Genomic DNA, 19,889 nt, shown 5'->3' on the forward strand with positions numbered 1-19,889 from the left:
AGTTGTCGAGGGCTCTGTGCCTCACAGGTGCAACCCGCTCTCCATCCATGGCTGTATCCTGGACACAGGCGAGCAAGGATGCTTCCAAACCCCCCGTCGACCAGACTGTCACTGATGGGCATGCCCTTGTGGGGCCGAGGGGGTGAGTGTGTCCTCCTACACATGTTGGCGGAAGCCACCCTCCCTCAGGGGCGTGGGATGCTTCCAGATACTGACACCGCACTGCCTCCCTGGACACTGGCAGGTTCCCCAACTTGGCAGGCTACTTAATTGTCCTGCCTTGGTTTCCCTGGTTGTTGCATGGGGACAACAGAGCCACAAAGGCCAACAGGGCACAGACAGCAGGTGTTAGCTTGCCTGTCCTGCTTGTCGACGAGCTGGCCCACTGGCCTGTCCACCTTTCTTGCACTCAGAGCTGTCAAGCACAGAGTGCAAGGGGTGCGGGAGCCGCTCATCCGGTCCCTCATGGGAAGAGGAACCCAGACACAGAGGGGACGTGGGCAGCCAGGACCCTGGTGCCACTGTTGGCACCATGTGACCAGGGGACACCAGGGCCCCTGGGAAGCTCTGTGGAACAGTCAGACTTGTGAACGCGGCTCACAGGCTGATTTCCTGGCGCTTAGCCGGGCTCTGGCTTGCCAGGCTGCCAGGGAAGAGAGTCATGCCAAGGCGGTTGCATAAAGAATGCAGCCACGCTCCGCACAGAGCCGTTTCTCACACCAGGAGCCGGGGGGATGCGGCGGACGCCTGGCCCCTCCTGCTGCAGGGCCCTGGCGTTCCTTAGCTCTGCGCATCCACACATAAGTTTACCTCTAATTTCCCAAGGATGACAGCTCTGAAAACTGAGGGCAGCAAGCAGCTGGGAGGGGTTGGCAATTCTTCTCCATCAGCATGGAGAAGGGGCTGCGGGACATGGCTCCTGGGGCCTGTGTTGGGCAGGCGTCACTTCCGCTCTCACTGTGAAGGCCAGGGTCAGGTGTGCCCGGACCGGTTGCCCCTCGCATCTGCCCGCCTCCTGGACCGCAGCCCTCGGGCCCCCTCCTGCTCCCGGGAGCCAAGTAGGGCCTTGCCTTCGCCTTCGCCTTCGCCTTCACAGATGCCGGTCTGGCGGGGGTGGAACCTCTTACCCCTCCCCAGGCTATCCCGCTGAATCTAGCTGCTGCCACATTTTGCCAACAATACCATAAAAAGATCCTGGAAGTGAGAAGGACCAGGGAGCAGCTAGACACCCTGACTTCCCCCAGTTCCCTGGCAAATCCTTCCTTTGCAACAAAAAGCTCAATTTGGCCAAGGGCATTTTTTTATTTCAGGATCTTTTTAAAGAGGAGTGGAGAGACCGGACTGGCCTCACAGTCCCAGGTGAGCCTCAGACAGAGATTAGAGGCGCTGCTGGGGGTACAGCTGCCCCTGCTCCAGCACTGAGGCCCCGAGACTCCTTCCTGGCATGCAGGCCAGCTGCCTGCGTTCCGGGAGCACCTCTGGACAAAGTGGGTCTCTCTCTGTGGAGAGCCGGGTGCATCCGGTTCCCCAACCATCACTGGCCCTGAGCGCCCTCCCCATGGTCTGCAGGCTCCGGGAGGTTCTGTGCACCTCACGCCCTTGGCAGCAGGACCCAGACCTTCCTGCGGGGGCTTCTCCGGGCGGCGGCTTCCCTCCCACGCGTGAGGTTTGATGAGCTCTGGGAAAGGTTTGATGCTGATCCTGACCCCTTGTTTGGTACATGTTCCCCAAGGGTTTGGCACTGGGTGTGCTTCTTATAAATCCAAATGATATATTTGGGTTCGAATGAATCAATAAAAATGTCCCTACCTTGGCAAGGAGGTGTCTTGGCTTTAGGAAGGAAAAGGAAATAATCCTGCTCCTAACGCTGAGTGGGTGATGCTTTTTGATAAGAATATCCATTAAATGAGTAGGAACACGTTTTCTAAAAACAGGAATCTTTAGGGGGAGGTCTCCTGAGAGGCGTGAAGGGGCGGCGGGGGGGATTGGCTGTGGGGGTGGGGGGGGCAGCCCGGGGGCAGGAAGTCAAGTGCTCCAGAAGCGCCTGGAGCAGGTGGGCAGTGTCACCTCCCAGCCTGGGGCACCTGCGGCCTCGCAGGTGGTAAGGATGACACTGCCATAGCCACCATTCGCCGAGGACCCTGTGCTAAGCGCTGACACAAATTAGCTCCGTTAATCCCAACAAGCAGCTGCAAAGCACACGGTTTACTGCTCCTGTTTCACAGAAGAGGAAAATCAAGGCTCCGTGTCGTTAGCTCCTGGTCCCGGATTGCACGGCCAACAGGTAGCACAGCTGAGACTCAAACCCAGGTCTGTGGGACCCCAAGGAACTGTGGCTGTTCGCCCGGTGCCATGGTGGTTCTGCAGGGGCTCATCACTGTACTGATCACGATTTACTTAGGGATTTATTTAGCATTTCATGTCCTGAAAAACACATGCATGTTGTTCACATATAAACCTGTACACAGGTGTTCACAGCAGCTGCCTTTGTGGTGGCCCCAAATTGGAATCAACGAGGATGCCCTTCAATAGGAAATGGTTCAACAGGCCATGACCCCCTCCACACTGCTGAGTTCTGCTCAGCAATGAGGAGGAAGGGACCACTGAGCCACAAGACAACTTGTAGGGAAAAATGTGGGATCTCAAAGAGGGCGCGATCCCAAAGAGGGCGTGATAGATGCTGTGCCCTGCCTGGTGCTCCCACTGGCCTGTGCCCCATCACTCTGCGTGACCGCTGCTGTGTGCAAGCCTACAATGAGCTCAGAAAGTTTCTCAAACCCGAGTGTGAACCTGTGAGTGTGGGGATCTTCTGACCTGGGTGTGATCTTGTCTGTGAGTGTGGGGATCTTCCGACCTGGGTGTGATCCTGGGTGCATGGAGATCTTCAGACTCTGCTCTGATCCTTCGTGCTCAGGGATCTTTAGATCCAGGTGTGTGCCTCACATGCTCAGCGTCCTGATCCCGAGGCACCCGCACACACAATGGATGGTGGGTTTCCAAAGTCTAGGTTAGAGACCTGCTCTCACACTCTGTTTCAAACTCTGAGTCTGGCCTAGAGCACCTCGAGGCTGAGTTCAGAGGGGCAACAGTTTGCAACCTGACCTGGATTTTGAGCCCGACCTCTTCCTGCACCCTAGGCTTCTGCCATGGAGGTTTGTCACTGAAAATGAACAAACAAGAATGGGGTGACACTCTGAAAGGAACAAACATTACTTTAGGCTGGACTGTGGCCCTTAGAGCAACACAGAGTTGGAACCCAGGGGCCCTACTTGGGGATGGGGTGGTGTGTGGGGAGGGCTAGGGGCAGGCTGGTCCCCGAGTTCAGTCTGTGTGCCCAGCAGGAGGCACCACGGCCAGTACACACAGGGCTCCTGAGGCAGGCCTGGGTCACACTCTTCTCTGCCAGGTGATGAATGTGATGAATGTGGGAGTCACAGTCCTAGATCCGCGTGGGGGCACAGCAGCATCCACAGGCTGAGGGACCCCCCAGCTCCGGGCACCCAGGCCATCGCCCTGCCCTCCCCTCCACAGCCTTCCCTGTGCACAGGGCTAACTCCGGCTAGGGTAAAGGGAATAGGAAACGGCTGGAATCTTCTGGAAGCGAGGGACAAGGCCCCTCCCTTTGTGCTCAACGCCACGTTCTCCGTGAGCTATCCAAGGCACATTGACTCCATGGGGCTCCTCTCCGGGCCTCAGTGACTCTTGGGCTCGGATGGCCCCTGGGTGGACTTGGTAAGATCTGCCTGCCACCACAGCAGCCCTGCCTCTAGCAGGACTCTCCATGAGCCAGGGGGACAGAGGGGCAGCTCTGGGCTCTGACTTACTCCTGCCGCCCCGCCCAAGACGGTGCTCCCCGGCCCCTCCCCAGTCCCAGGGGCCCTGTGTGTCCTCAGAGCTGTGACTGCAGCCTACATACCAGTGCACCCTTAGACTGCAGCTTGACTCCACGTCCCTGCTTGATTCCAGTTGGGGCTGCAGCACTGGGACTCGCCCTGACCTCCTGCAAATAATTGCACACATTTGAACCAGTGAACCCCAGGCTCCCTCCCGCGCACACACGTGACACACACACCCACGCAAGCAGGATGAGCTGCAGGTCTGCTCCTCCTGGGAGAAGACCCAGTGGGCCGAGCAGCCCTGCGTGCACACAGCTGGCCTCGGGGCAGTGTGCAACCGTTATCGGCAGGACAGAAGCCCGCCCCCAGGACCCTCAGGGCTGGGCACGGGCAACATGACATAGCAACAAACTCCAGGACACCTGAGAATGCTGCTGCCCCGGAGGGGGGAGCTCCTGGAGGCTCCAAACCCACCTCGCCCTTGGGGGACCCCTATTTCCAGCCGTCCTCTGTATCCCGCACGTGTTTCCGAGATGCCGCACAGCCTGGCCTGGAGGGTCCTGAAACCAGAGCAGGAGCCGGCCCGCCAGCACAGACCAGTCTAGGGACAGGCCCTGCCTTGGGTTCTCCCCAAAGGCCTGAGCAACAAGGACGGACAGCGGGGGCCACGCCAGCCCCTGCCCCGCCCTGGGGAGCAGCACAGGCTCCGCCAAGGATGCCTAGATGGGGGGCCCTCCTTCTCCTTGTGGGGGCGCAACGGGGCGGGGCACGGGGGGCGCGGGGAGGCAAGGTTCAGTTTCATCCCCAGTGGCGCAGGTGCACACAGCTGTCTCACGGGCATGGGGGACAGTCACACGTCACCAGGCTCCCGCAAACGCGTGGACCTCACACAGGAAAGGCAGCAGCCGCACGCGTTCCCGCTGCCTGGGCCGAGGCGCGAGGCCCCCCGCCGCCCCCCGCCGCCCCCCGCCGCCCCCACCACGAGCTGCAGCCCTCGCGGCGGCCTGTGGCCTGTGCGCTGGCGCCCTGCGCTCCGGTGCTCGCGCTCGCCGCCCGCACGCCCACGGTGCGTGTTCAGGCCCGTGCTTTCGAGTCGCGTTTGCTCCGAGGAAACCATGTCCCTGTGCTCATTACCCTCATCTCATTCTCGGCTTGAACGAACGCTGACCCGCACAGTCCCGGGGCGTGTCGAAGCCCAAGGGGGAGGCGGGAGGGGGAGCGGGACCGGGACCGCTTCCCGGGAGCTGGGCTCCGCGAGTGGGCTCCGGCCGCTGCCCGAGACCCCCAGGCCCCGAGGCCCCCGGAGCAGGGCCCGCGCAGGTCCACGACACCCGGTCTTCCCGCTTTCCCAGGGAGCTCGGGGCCCTGCGTCTGGGAGCCGCCCTTGCTGGCTGCCCTCGGCTCGGCTCGGCTGGGCTCGGCTCTGCTCTCCCTCGCCGCCACCCCGCCCGCTGCTGAGTCAAGTTCAAACCTCGTCCCACCTCCCAGGGCAACTTTCATGTGGTTTCTGTCTAATCTGAAAACTCGCCCCGCCGCCCCACTGCCTTTGCGCTCCTGGACTGTGTCTGAGGTCTCCGTGCGGCGCCTCGTGCCTAGGAGCCTCCGCGGGCCTGTGCACTGCGGGGGCCGGTGCGGGACGCCCTCCGCGGGCCTGTGCACTGCGGCGCCGGTGCGGGACGCCCTCCGCGGGGCCTGGGCCGGGGTCCTTGACTGGAGGGGGCGGGGCAGGCCTCCGCACCCGGGGGGAAGTGCGCTTCCACCAATGGGCACCCTCTGTGGGTGCTCGCTCGTTTGAAGCTCACTTAGCCCCCGGGCGACCCGTTAATCCCCGAGTGGGAAGAGGAACAGACCCTGCGAGGCTCGGCGTCTGGAAGCCGGCACTCGCACCCGGGCCCGCGGACTGCCACGGGCTGCGCCTTCCCCGCCTGAAGCCACCACCGCGCGCCGCGCCGGCTGCAGGGCACCTGTGCAGCTCTGCACGGCCGCGCCGACAACCTGACCGCAATGCTGGTTCTTCCCTGGAAGTGGGGCTGTTTTGGGGGCACCATGCTGCAAATTCCTCTCTAGAGGGGATCCCTGGGTGGCTCAGCGGTTCAGCGCCTGCCTTTGGCCCAGGGCGTGATCCTGGAGTCCCAGGATCGAGTCCCGTGTCCGGCTCCAGCATGGAGCCTGCTTCTCCCTCTGCCTGTGTCTCTGCCTCTCTCTCTCTCTATGTCTATCAGGAATAAATAAAAACTAAAAAAAAATCTTAAAAAAAAATTTCCTCTCTAGATGCCAAAGAAGCTGCACCGAGCACGTCCTGTGCAGACGCCAGCGCAGGGAGTGCCACCTCAGGGCTCCCTCTCTCTCTCCCTCGAGACAGCCCACTGGGTCCTCGGCTTTCTCCTTCCTCTCAGGAGCAGTGTCGCATGCTTCAGAACTTCCCCTGGGATAGATTTAAACTATGCTTAAGGTTTGACAAGTTACACTTGCAGTTTTCAAAAGAAATAGTTTTCTTTTTCTTTTCTTTCTTTCTTTCTTTCTTTCTTTCTTTTTTTTTGTGAAGAACTACCTTTCTTGGCATAAAATAATTGGAAAGTACCATGGATATCTCAATAAAACACATCAAAAGTAACTTTCTCTGGCTTGTTTTGACACGTCCACTTGTGGTTTCTGTCAACTTTAGCTAAACATCAGGTTTTCTCAGACAGAACAAACCATTAAAATATTCAACAGAAAAAGCAAATAGATATAATTCCTTTTCTGTTTGCCTATTTTCAAATAAAAGGTAATATTGAAAGGAGCGGCCAGCCCAACTCAAAGCACATTTTTCTGATTCATATGTTCGCCATAATTATTTGCATAGGATTTAAATGTCTAAGCCCTGGATCTCACTGATTTTTTTTTAATGTTGCATTGTGAAGCTGAAGCATACTAAGCTAGTTCCATATTTACAAAAGATTGTCCAGTTCTGTTGAGCCTGATAAAAGTCAGAAGAAACTTGTGTAGGTTTGAGGTTAGACCACTGAAGTAGGGGCTTGAATCGAACATCATCTTGGGCAAGACGAGGGGAATCCAGTGCATTAGCCCAGTAATGCCATTCTTATGACTTCCCCAGGGGACAAGACAAACCCACATCCAGAACGGGGACCCTGGAGACAGCACCCTTGTTGCACCGAAGTGACATGAGCTCTCTTCACAACAGGGGGTTGGGTCTCTCAGTAGCAAAGGCAAAACAGAAAGCTCGCCCAAGAGCATAGTGTTCATCTTCTAACAGGAAGAAAGCTTAACAGATTTATCTCGAGACAGAAAACAACATGAAACACAATGACTTGCCCATAGGGAACTGGCAGGAACCCGTGGCCAGAGTCCTGTGTCACACACAGAGCAGCCTTCGAATGGGGCTCAGAAAACCAAGGGACAAAGCCCTTCCCAACCTTTTGAAAAGGCAACAGCCACAGGCAGTTGTTTATAAACCAGGGGAGACACTGCACCAGGAGGCTGAGTCAACAGGGAGGGAAGCTTTGCACCCCCCCCCCTTCCGAGAGTGGCTTCCCCAGGAGCAGCTGCCGTGAGGCGTGTGGGGCCGGCCCTGGGGGCTTGGCGCACCCTCCATGTACTCCTGGTAGTAGCACCACGAGGCTACTCCTGGTATCATCCCCGTTCTGCAGATGCACAACGTGAGACAGAGAAAACATCCTCCCGAAGGTCGGAGAGTCACCAAGCCCGAATTGGTGCCCAGGACGCCCAGCCCCCAACTGGCGAGCTCAGCCGGCCCTGCACAGAGGTTAGGATCGGTTTGGGGGCACAAGCCCACTAGGGCCTGTTCTTGCCCTCATGGAGCTCACCGTCTCCCTGGACGTCAATCAGCTGCAGCTGGGCCCACAGGGGTGCATCAGGTGGGCGGCAGGAGAGGGGACAGGAGGCAGATAGGGTGCAGGCAGGCTGAGGCGACAGGCCCTCCAGGCCTTAGGGCCAGCAGGCAAGGAGATGGCCCGTGGCAGGGACACTGGCGAGAAAGAAAGTTGGGCAGACGTGCGTTCTAGTGCAGTCTGGGCGCTGGGCGAGGACGCCTCAGAGAGGAGGGCAGGACAACAGTGGCTCCTGTGGTGGGAGGTGATGAAGGACAAGGGGGCACCCCTGAGTCAAAGGATTGGCTCCCCAGGATGCAGTGACTGCAGGAATATGGGGTGGAGACAGAAAGACCAGATGGAGGAACAGACACTGATGCAGAGAGGGAAGCCCGGGGCGAGCCCCACGGCTGGGGGAGCAGAGAGGCCGTTGTTGGTGGGAGGAGCCCAGGACGCCAGGTAAGTGGCAGAGAGTGAGTAAGTTCAGTGGGACATGCCCTGCGAGGACCGGGTGAAAATGCAGGTGGGCAGCGCCTTGCCCTGGGCCAGGAAGCAGCGGAGGCCCTGGCGGGTGGGGCTGACGGGTTTAAGTGCCACCTCCGCACAGAGGTCCTCAGAGCTCACGGCATGTCCCTGCTCCCTGGGCCGCTCCCTGGGCCTCCATCTGGACATCCCCCCACCCCCTGGCCTTCTCTGAGCCAGGAGGCCCCGGGCTCAGCGTGGGGGTCTGCCACGGGGGCACCGTGTCTCCCGGATCCGTGCGCCAGTGCCCAAACGCCTCACACCTCCAAGCACGGCCTGATTTGGAAACATTGTTGCTGCGGGTGAGGTTAGTTAAGATGAGGCCATCGGGATGGGCCTAAGGCAACACGATGGCGTCCTTATCCAGAAAGGAGGTTGGGACACAGAGACAGGCAGGGAGAAAGCCACGTGGACATGACGATGGCCACCAGCCCACTCAGGAGGGAGCCGAGAGCAGATGCTCCCTCTCAGCCTCAGGACGAGCGCCCCACCTCCGACACCCCGACCCCAGACTCCTGGCCTGGGGCACTGTGCGCAGGGAAGCATCTATTGTGGGGGTGTGCAGGGCCGAAGTCCCAGGAACCTCACCCGGGGTGCAGTGCCACATGGTCCTCACAGCAGCCGCGTCCCCCACTGGCGCTGGTGGGAGAGAGGCCCCCAGGAATGCTGCCCCTCCCACTGCAGGGACGAGGTGACAGAGGCGAGAACTCAGAGCTGCTGGCGGCAGAGACGGTCACCATGGAAACCAGACTCCTGGCTAGGGCAAAGGATGAGTTGGGTGTCCTGGGCCAGAGCGCGGGGGCTCCCGGGTGGAAATCCACCTTCCAATACGGGGCAGGACTGAAAGACATTTTGGGGGAGACACAGCTGAGTCCTTATGTAACAGCAGAGTCGAGGAAGTGCAACTGGATGAAGTCACCAAGCTGAGTGCCCCCAAATAGCTGAACGAACTAATCTGCTGGAAAGCCTAATTTAAAACAGCCGTGGAAGTGGTGGCAAATGCCTCCCAGCTACAGAAACCCTTTCTGAGATGTAACTGGTGCTGTCCACCGACCTGGCCCTTCTAGCTGGTGGGGCCAATGCATCGGGTGGCCCCTGATTAAAGGCCACGCGGTGGCACCACCAGAGACTGACACTTGTCTGCCTCCCGCTATGGCAGAGAAGACCCATGAGGACAAAAGCAGAAGGGAGCGACTTGGGACCCTGCCCCGGTGGCCCCGCAACGCGACGGAAGGTGGATGTGATCCAGGCCGCCCTCCAGCCTTGCATGACCAGCAGCCCCATGCGTAAAGCAGACGTGAGGGTATATCCCTTACAGGATGACATGGAGCAGAAGCTCTTAGAGTCCGCAGCAGGTGCCATACAGCCATTGGTTCTCCCAAGGAGATTGGTCCGCATCCTGTAGACTGGGCCTGGCCACAGGACAGCTGCGGCAGTGCTCTGAAACACGGAGATCTGAGGATTTCACGGGTGCTCGGCTGCAGGTTGAACTGAACGCCATTGCTAGAGCCATGAGCTCCACAGCCTTGAGTAGCTCCCAGGGGCTTCGTGATGGGGTGGCACGAAGTGCAGCAGGTGTCAGGAACGCTGCAGGCAGGCCCAGAGCACTGGCGGGTCCCCGTCTGGATGCCTCCTGCCCAAAAGCCTAGTCCTGAGGCCTCTCTTGGCCCGGGGCCCCATTTCCCTCGGAGATCCCTAACCTGGGATCTGCACCAACACTGTCTGAACAGGCGTATTGTCCCATGAGCTCCACAGGGGAACAGGAGGACTGTGCACTCAAAACCCTGGGGGCAAACCCAGGACACAGCAGGCACTGAGTGAACGTGGGACGCACGGATGATGAGCTCCGGTTTTTCCAATGGTCTCGGGACCATCGCCGAGATCAGCAATTAGCAGAAAGAGGAATGTGACCGAGTCCGGATAATTCACGCAACACCAGTAGCAGCCAGGCAGGGCAGCAGGCCTACAGTATCAGGCACAATAACTCATCTTTGTTCTTCTCTCTGTTTAGAGTCTTCTCAGTCAAATGCTGTATAAATATACAATTTTAGTTTGGTCCTTTCAGTTTGGGTTGCATGTGGAATAGATGTGTTAGCTTAGGATTTGTCACCATAACATACAAAGTGCTAGAAAAAAGATGAGGGGATAGCTAAATCAAGGCTAAGAATAGAATCTCATTTATGCAAGTTGATTATACTTGTAGCAAGAGTGATAATTAGAGATATTTTGAAGGGAAAAAAAGAGCTCAAAAGTGAAGATAATTGGAAGATTTACTTCTCCTAGCTAGTAGATAGGAGAGAATGAGATCTTTAATTACACTAATAAGAAAATAATTATTGATAGTCACAAATAACATCTCTATCGGTTCAGGGACACTCAGCATCTATGAGAACAGAGTGATCAATCTAAAACCTGCAGAAGGTTTTTCAGAATAAGGACAGGCTTCAAGGGAATAAGCCGGCCGGCCTCCCGTGAGAGATGCCACCCCCACTATCGATGTGTGATAGGTGATCACTGGCGGCCAGAAGGAGAAACCCCACAGATGGGAGGGGTGGGGATGCTGGGGCGGGATCACGGGGAGCCCTGGGAACCTCCAACTGAAGCCCCCCACTCGTGGGTTCTGTGGGAAGTCACAGGGATGCCCCATGTAGTTGCCCATCTCCCTCTCTACCGGGGCTCGCTCCCCATACCTCTTTCAGCCCCAACAATGCATATCTGTGATCATTGTCCTTGCTTTGTACTTGGAGAAATGTTTTTTTCCCACCAAACTCACCGGGAGGAGACTTCTCAGAGAAGTGGACCTGCTGTGGGCCAGTTCCTCTTGTCCAGCTCCGGGCTCCCCAGCTTCCCTCAAGCGTCCCCCCTTCCCCCACAACTGCCTGGGTGACCTTGTCCTGCCTCCGCTCTGCCCCCGCAGCAGCCCCCAGCCCTTCCCAGCTTCTAGCCACAGCTTCTCTCTGGAAGACTCGACTAGTCCCAGCTCCCCTGTGACTGGAGCACAGAAGTCCCTTCATGGGTAAGGACCCCCACAAAGCTGTCTTCTCAATTAGTCACTGTCTGGTCTAGACATGGGCTCTGTGAGTGATGGATAGACACCAAACCTGCCAACATGGTGGGGAGACCTCACCGTCTGGACCAACTGACCTGGCCGTCCCCGGCCATCCTTGGCCATCCCCACTGTCATCCTAGGGAGCCTCCCAAGTCCCTGCATTGCTGATGGCTCCTTGTACCCATGGGGCTCATGGCTGACACCTTCTCATGGCACGAACCTTGTAAGGCCAGCCTCAGTCTACCCATCTCTAGTCCACCAGACTGGTTCCTGGAGGGCTGGCCTCCTGCATGACCACAGGGCATTCCCAGGGACAAGCAAAGGCCTGGCACTCCATAGTGCTTGACAGAGACACATGCACTCTGTCACAGACAGAATTCCCGTGAACCTGAGGCACTGACTATGGAAACCATGGTCAAGCAGCACTTCGCCACAGGCAAGAAATCAGAGCAGGGCAGAGAGGCAGGTATTTAGCCCTTGCTCCACACCGCCTTCCGTGCTGTGTGCTTGCGTCCCTCCTACAAGGACTTCATCCCTCCTGCAGGGACTTCATCCCTCCACAAGGATTGAGTCCCTCCACAAGGACTGAGCCCCTCCTATAAGGACTGAGTCCCTCCTACAAGGACTGAGCTCCTCCTATAAGCACTAAGCCCGTCCTACAAGGACTAAGCCCCTTCTATAAGGATTGTGTCCCTCCACAAGGACTGAGCCCCTCCTGCAGGGACTGCATCCCTCCTGTGGAGGCTGACAGGCACCGCCCATGAACCTGTCATTGGCCCTCCCTGACAAGTGGTAACTCACCTCACCTCCTTCCTCAACATATCCAAGTCTTTGTCGCTTCTGTTGGTTGCTCTCACTGGTTTGACATCCACCGCCACCTCCTTGTGGGATACGTCGTGCTCAGCCCTGGGGACCCAGAGCCTAGCGAGCCCCCTGTACTCCAGATTCTCTTGGAGAAGCTGGACTGACTGATCCTCAGCGTCCACTTTACTGTCTTCTGTGGAGACAACCCCATGAGGAATCATAAACAAACAAAACTCACAAAAGGGCCGAATGGCAGAATTTCCTGCGTCTGGAGGAGAGCAGGACCAAGGAAGGCACAGTGGGGGTGAGGCGCCCTCTAATCGCTGACCCGGGGGAGGTGCCTCAAGGCTTCTCACCAGAAGGCTCTTGGGGCTCAGGCTTCGAGCCTCGCCAAGCCCTCCAGGATCCAGGTGCACCTCTGCGAAGAGCTCACGAGTCAGAAGTCACCAAGGAAACCCTGCAGCCTGGCGAGGGGCCCCTTCCAGGAGAGCGTGCAGAGCGTCCACGGCAGCTGTGGGGTGTCATCCACAGACCAGGCGTTCCACACACATCAGTGGAGGCTGTCAGGGAGCGACAGTGACACCAAAGGGCAGATACATCTTCTCTAGTGCTACGGAGTCGTGTACTCTGTTAGAGAAACAAAGTGGCTTTAGAATATGTCTCTGTTAGGTTTGCGTCTAAACTAAGGCCAAATCCCCACCCTCCCCCAGGAGCCCTCACCACTGCCCTGCTCCCCACGGTCATCTCTCTGCAGCTGCAGCCAAGACAGAGACTCCTTTCCGAAGCACTGCTGCGCACACCGAGCCACAGGGACCCCCCTGCCGTGCTGTCAGCCTCCTGGGTCCGGCGGGCTCACGCATTCATGGAAGTGTCTCAGCCATCGGCTAGGCATCACCTGCCACAGATGTGCTGAGTGCTGGTAATGAACCCGGTAAAGAATCCGGGGTTCAGGGTGAGGAGCTCATCCACTGACCCGTGGTCTCTGACTCGTCGCCATACTGTGAAGCCTCACCGCCAAGTCCAGGCCTGTGAGCCCTTGTCCTAAGTGTCCTGGGGAACCAGAGGGAGGATGAGGAGGGGAATGTGGCCACACCTGTGGCTCCCTGCAGAGGGCCCCGGACACAGCACAAGTGATGAGGCCGTCAGGCTGGATGGAGCGGGTGAGCCGCAGCCACACAAGGCAGACGAGTGTGCTGGATGCCAGACAAGGCACCAAGTCACCCTAGAGCAGGGTCAGCCCCGAGACGAAAGGATCTTAGCATCTGCCTCTGATTCTGTTCCAGAGAATAAAGGGAAGTTTCACACCAGTGGGTGAGCTGCTCCAGGGGCTATATTTGAAGAATTACCATTGAGGAAAAAAACCACGACCAGCGCAGCTTGGTCACCATAAGCACCATGTGCTGGTGGTTAAGAGCACAGATCAAGGGCTAGAGCACACATTCACGTGGGACCTGAGCCTCCCCTGGCCCCCACCCCCACTCAGGAGGCCCCGCACTCACCCCAAGGTTCCAGGCCATGGGCCTCTGGGCCACAAGTGCCCCCAAGAAGCCAGAAAAGGTGCTCCTGGCTTGAGTCCCAGCTCCTCTACCTGCTAGGTGGTGCCTTGGGCTGAGATTCTGTGTCAAACAAGGCGCCAGGGGATGCCCAGGACCAGGGTGAGCTGCAAGGCATCTGACCACAGGGAGCACTCTGCACACGGGAGCCCCTGCCATTTCCAGGCAGACCGCTGCACCGCCTCCAAAGGAAACCTGGCTTTCAGACTGTCAAGAAAGATTCAGATGATGTGACGAGCACGACGGGTGATGAGTTTGAGCAGATGCCTCAGCAGTGAGGCAGAGCTTCTTGTGCATCTGGCTCTGGGATTTATTTTTAGCCTTAAACACAGGCGTGCACATGTACTAGGGAGCTGGGGCTCGCTTTCCCCAAGGTCCTCCCTAGGACACTCCAAGACACCTGCAGCTGAGTTGGCGTTGGAGTCACCTGAGAGTTTCACCCCAGACATTCTGAGTCCGTGTCTCTGGCATCCAGATAGCACCACTCTCGGTGGGGCAGGTGCTCTAAACCAAATGTCTTGGTGGTGGGTAGAAGGCACCTCAGGCATGCCATCAGCCAAGCAAGGGAACAAAGCAGATTTGAATGTAAAGTGGTCCAGGACATTGAAGCAGAAAGCTGGACCTCATATCACCTCCTCCCTGGGATTTGCCTCTCCCTCCCGCCACAAGAGTAGCAGACACCCGGGCCTTCTGCTACTTCCTCCTCCCACTTGACAACCAGGGTGCTGAGGTATCATGACTATCGTGTTTCAACATGGAGCTAACATGTTCCTATCTCTCTTCTCCCAAGACTGTACCCCCAGTCTGACTTCCCATTCTGCTGTGTTCAGAGTTTTCTCTTCCTTTGTGTTTTCCTCAGCTCCACACAGAGGCTTGCCTCTCAGGCAGTAGCACCTCTTCATTATGTGGCAAGTATTTGTTGAGTGCCTGCTGTGTACACTGGGCCATGTTTAGGGGACAGGAAGAAGAGAGTCCCCGATCTTAAGAAGAGCATAGTCCACTGGAGGAAAGATGGAGAGAGATCATGATGGGCATGCAGAGAGCAGCTGCCCAACCCGGACTTGAGGCAGGAAGCCTTCCTGGAAGCTGCAAGGTGGGCTTTGGACTGGAGGGCAAGCAAGAGTTCACCAGGTGGAGAGGACGCAGAAGAACATTCCAGGCAGGACGAACAAGTCTTCCATGGTCCGAAGACGAGGCAACCAAGTAGAGTTTCCAGCATGAGGCTTTCTAGGAAGGCCACTCAGGGTGAAGGTAGGGTGCTCAAGTCTTGTCCTGAAGACAGCAAAACAGGAGTGGAGTTGTGCTGTCCCATGAGGCAGCCACCATCACCTTTCTATTGAACATTTTAAGTGTGATGGTTCCCGACCAAGATGCACGGACACCATGATAGACGCACCCGGTGTCAAAGACCTAGAACCAGGGAAGAGTGTATATAAGCCATCTCAATAATTATTACATTGAACACACGTTAACATGATAATATTCTTGACATGTTGAGTTGAATAAATCTATTAGCAAATGATTTTTTTGAAAAGCCTCTCTTCAGATGATCTGCACAGCCAGGGAGGGGATGGGCACTGCTGCGAGGCCCAGGGCTTCCAGACAAGGTTCGCTGCACACTCTTCCCCCACAGCCTCCAGACATAAGGCACTTTTCCTTGACATTTGACTTGTCTGAGGAACCTGGATGAGTTTATGGAAACTGGGTGAGGAACTGGGAAGGAGCAGTACAGCATAGAAGCTCAGGAGCCAGAGAGATTTTGGAAGCGTGCTGGGACAGGGACAGAAAGAGGCACCAATTACAAAGGGATCTTAGAGCCTCCAGGATGGCTGGATGGGCCTTCTCCCTGGAACAGTGGGAGTGGGCAGCCTCCTCCACTAAGACTCCTCCAGACCGTGCCCCCTGCCAGCCGAGCATGAGCTCTCAGTGCTACCCACGCCCTCCACACACTCTGCACAGCATCCCCCTCATCACCCAGCCCAGGGGCCAAGTCAGCACTTAAGCTCCTGCATAAGGTAAACAGGGCCTAAAATCACTGTCAACAAGCTATCTTCTCTGGGAAGATCTGCCTTCTGGAACAGAGATTGCAAAAAGAAGTGAGTTGCTTCAAAGTAAATATAAATATTCCTCATGTGGGGAGCAGAGGACAGATGTGAGGTCTGGAAAGTAAAGGAGATAAATAGTAGATAGATATAGACAAATAGTTGATATAGATGATGGATGCATAGATAGATGGATAGACAGACAGATGATAGATTATAGATGATGGATACATAGATGATGGAAAGAAAGAAAAGAAGAAAGAAAGAAGGAAGAAGGAAGAAGAAAGAAAGAAAGAAAGAAAGAAAGAAAGAAAGAAAGAAAGAGAGAGAGAGAGAGAGAGAGAGAGAGAAAGAAAGAAAGAAAGAAAGAAAGAAAGAAAGAAAGAAAGAAGGAAGGAAGAAAGAAAGAAAGAAAGAAAGAAAGAAAGAAAGAAAGAAAGAGAGAAAGATGATAGATAATTGATACATATAGACAGATAGATGGTAGAGATAGATGATGGATACATGATGGATAGATAGACAAACATGATAGATGTAGATAGATAATAGATAGATGGTAGATTGATAGATAATAGATGATAGATGAATGATAGATATAGACAGATGATAGATAGATAGATAGATAGATAGATAGATAGATAGATAGATAGAGGCAGATGATAGACAGACACACGGGTAAGGTGGGTAGATGACCAAGAAGCAGACAGGGGGGATGAAAGGGGCCCTGCACAGGTCAGTGATGCAGTGCACCTCAGTGTGAATTGAAGGACATGACGAATTCAAGCCCTACATCCATGAGGTACAAAGTCACCATCATCAAAATTTTATTAATTCTTGCCAGAAAACGAGAAACTTGCTGTCACCCGTGTCCCCACACAGCAGACTGGTCCGAGGGTGGGAAAGCGTCTGGGAATCTGAAGTGATGGAGTTCTCCATCTGGCCTCCCCTGGGAACCCCGGCGTCACTGCTCGCCGGGATCTCCTCGTGGCAGAGTCCAACCTGCCGCCCAGACTGGGAGGAGAGGGACAGCAAGGGAGGCTGCCCCAGGGCCTCGTGCCCTCCACCTCTGGGGGTGCTTGCTCACGGTCCTCTTACATGCAGTAAGGGTGCTATGTAGTCCTTATCACCTGCCCAGAACAAATGACTCTGAGCAGGGGCTCACCCTTCACCGGCGAGATCAAACCTTAGGGGGCATCTTCAGGGTGAGGCGTAACGCGGCCCAGGGCACCCACATGACAGTGACATTTGCTGTGAAGAGTCCACAAGAAAAGGCGGTGGTGTGGGCAGGGTTAGCTAGGGAACCTTGCTGGGGAAGGTAAAAATTTGTGATGAGACTTATTTTTAACTGAGAAAGGCCAACATAATTAAAATATAATAAGTCCCATTAGGAGAGGGCACACCTGTGTTTGCTTACTCCATGGGTGCAGTCAACTCAATTTATCCCAAATTCCAGCAAACAGAAGAACTAATAAAGATTATTTTCATCTACAGCTGTAGACCTATGTATGCAATGCTAATTGATGTTTATTAAGACATCTTTGGGGAAACAGAAAAACCCCAAAGGACCTTATTATCCAAAGAGTCAATTACTTCCAAATTGTTTGGATGTCAAGAGTAAGTTGGTACATTGTCGATTCACATTCAGTCTGGTATTTGAGAAATAAATGAAGATGTTATGTGTCTGTTCACTCAGTTAATTATATTCCCCATAAATCTATCCATACAGAAAATCTGTGACTAGACAGTAATTTGCTTAGATTCAGTCTGCATATTAAATGATCATCTGCTTTTTTTCTCTTTGTTTTTGCTTTATTTCCTTTTTGTTTTCCTTATTTATATTCAGTTACTGCTTCCAGCCTCCTAAAAAACAGAATGTTACTGTAATTAATTTCTAATAAGAAATAATATGGATACAGACATCATGTAGAAAGTTAATCTTTTTTAGCCTAATTCCACAGAATGTCCTCAGGAGCTTAATTCCATAGTCATTAGTCAGGCAATCATGTCAAAGGCAAATTCATTTCTAGCAAAATGGGAAAACAGATTATTTTAGATCCATGAAAAATAGAAAAAAAAAAAAGGACTTTGCTCAAAATAGCTGACCTATCACAGATTTTTTTTGTTGTTGTTCAGATTTTTTCAAAAACAAGGTATTACGTAAGTATGGTATGATGGGTTAATTATCCGATGTTTGACCAGCATGACACACATCAGCTGCCCTGTATCACTCATTCCCAGTCCATGCTGGGCTTGTGGTGTTGGACATACTATCATCTTGATCTACTGGATGGAGAACAGTTATGAGCTATTGCTACTGTCCCAAAGCCCAAGAGGATGATGCATGTTCCAACAAATGACAAAAAAAGATAATCAATGCCTTTTACAGAAGACAAATGGATTATTCATGCAAATGAAACCCTACAACCGGCCAGTGGGATTTTGCAACACCAAGCTTATGAAGGAAAATAATCCTCAAGTACCAATTTCGCTTAGAACAATATAATGTCGTAGAATGCCCTGGAAGTTGTCTCAGCAATTGTCCTCACTCCTGCACTAAGATCAGTGTCCTGGGACTCGGATCTCAAGCCCTAGGTCATGCTGAGCCTGCCCCCCTAAGATGCCCATGTCACGTCAGACTCACAGGTGGGTCTCAGGGGCAACCCACATCATAGAATCATGTTTGCTGTTCTACATTTGCCTTCTGCTCACACTCAAGAGCCGAGTTTCAACTGTGCCTAGTTTTTTTTTTAATAGTTCTGAATATCTCATAATAAAATGCAATATGTAAATTCAGTATTGTGCGTTCACCATTCTGGTCAGAAGTTACTCTCATGATATGTGGAGAGCTGCCTGGGGCTTCCAATGTCACTATTTCAATCTCTCCCTTTCTACAAATGAGAAGACCGAACCCAAACAGGTAAACTGACTTATTCAAAATTATGCCACTAGAGAGGATGAAAGCCAAAACTAGAACCGTCCTCCAAAGCGATTTTTCCCATTATATAGCTTTATGTCAATTGTATTTTAAAACGAAGGGAAATAGAGAGTTTGGCTCACTTCAGTGGCTTTTGAGAAACTTCTCCTGAATGAAAGTTCAATTTAATTTTATTTTTTAAAATATTTTGTTTATTGAGCAAGAGCACGAGTGAGAGGGTTAGGGTCAGAGGGAGAGAGAAAGAGAGAGAGAGAGAGAATCCCAAGCCGACTCTATGCTGAGCCTGACGAGGGCCTCAGTCTCAAGACCCCAGTATCATGACCTGAGCCAAAATCAAGAGTTGGTCGCCTAGCCAACTGAGCCACCCAGGCGCCCCGAAGAGGATGAAAGTTTAATTTTAGAGCTCTCTTATGGTGTAGAGTATTACATGATTCAAAATCTACTATAAAAGAAATACATTTCCATTCCTCAAAAAATCACAGAATTGTCTTATGCCCAGCAATTCTGCTCTGGAAGCAGCAACTATTTGCAATAGCCAAGAGGTGGAAGAAACCAAAGTGTCCATCAGTGGGGAAATGGATAAGCAAGATGCAGCCTATGGAGTGTTATTCAGCCTTAAAAACGAAGGCAGCCTGACACCTACTATGATGTGGATGAACCTTGAGGACGTCATGCTCCATGAGATAACCCAGCCACAAAGGACAAACACTGTGTGATTCCACTTGTGTGGGGTCACTGGAGTGCCCCAAATCACAAAGACAGAAATGGGGGGGGTAGGTTCTGAGGGCTGGGCATACAGGAAGGGGCCTTGTCATGTGTGTAGTGGTGACGGAGTTTTAGTTTTACAGGATGGGAAAGTTCTGGAGACAGCTTGCACAACAGTATGAATATACTTCACGTGAATGGACCATACTCATAAAGATGGTTAAGATGGCAAATTTCAAATTATGTGGCTTTCACCACGATTAAAATACTTTTTTGAAAGAACCACCATTCCTTCCATGTTGTCTCTGAATGTGCCCTGAGCACAGTCTCGCACAAGCTCCAACGCAGGCCTCAGTTCCAGGAAGGCTTGACAACATCTGTGGCCCCCTTTCCCATCCTAGGGGGCTGCTGCGACGCCCAACAGGGAAGCACAGAGATGCCCCCTTTCTCTCCTCCAAGGCCACCCCAGGAAGTACGTTGGTCTCATGTTCCTAGTTTCCAGATCTGCTAAGCAGACCTCTAGTCTGAGACCCCTCTCTCTGTGATATAGCACAGCCAACACCACCAACTGAAGTGTCACCACGAAGCCTTTTGGACAGAATTTTTCACTATT

At 54.1% G+C, this 19,889-nt stretch overlaps 1 long non-coding RNA gene across 3 annotated transcripts; it reads right to left on the bottom strand.

Moving 5' to 3' along the window:
* Positions 1 to 1,032: 1,032 nt before the first annotated feature.
* Positions 1,033 to 8,934, bottom strand: LOC140604980 (uncharacterized). 3 transcript variants are annotated; one of them, XR_012007768.1, is made up of 4 exons: positions 8,777 to 8,934; positions 3,917 to 4,000; positions 2,815 to 3,160; positions 1,033 to 2,424 (listed from the first exon to the last, which is right to left on the bottom strand). It is a non-coding gene; the product is annotated as an uncharacterized lncRNA (long non-coding RNA). The 3 variants fall into 3 exon arrangements; XR_012007767.1 differs by lacking the exon at positions 1,033 to 2,424 and adding an exon at positions 7,664 to 7,824 and having other exon boundaries at positions 2,440 to 3,160; positions 8,777 to 8,871; XR_012007766.1 differs by lacking the exon at positions 1,033 to 2,424 and having other exon boundaries at positions 2,440 to 3,160.
* Between the last annotated feature and the right edge of the window lie 10,955 nt (positions 8,935 to 19,889).

Source organism: Canis lupus, chromosome 15, assembly GCF_048164855.1.
Source record: "Canis lupus baileyi chromosome 15, mCanLup2.hap1, whole genome shotgun sequence".
NCBI classification, from domain to species: Eukaryota; Metazoa; Chordata; class Mammalia; order Carnivora; family Canidae; genus Canis; species Canis lupus.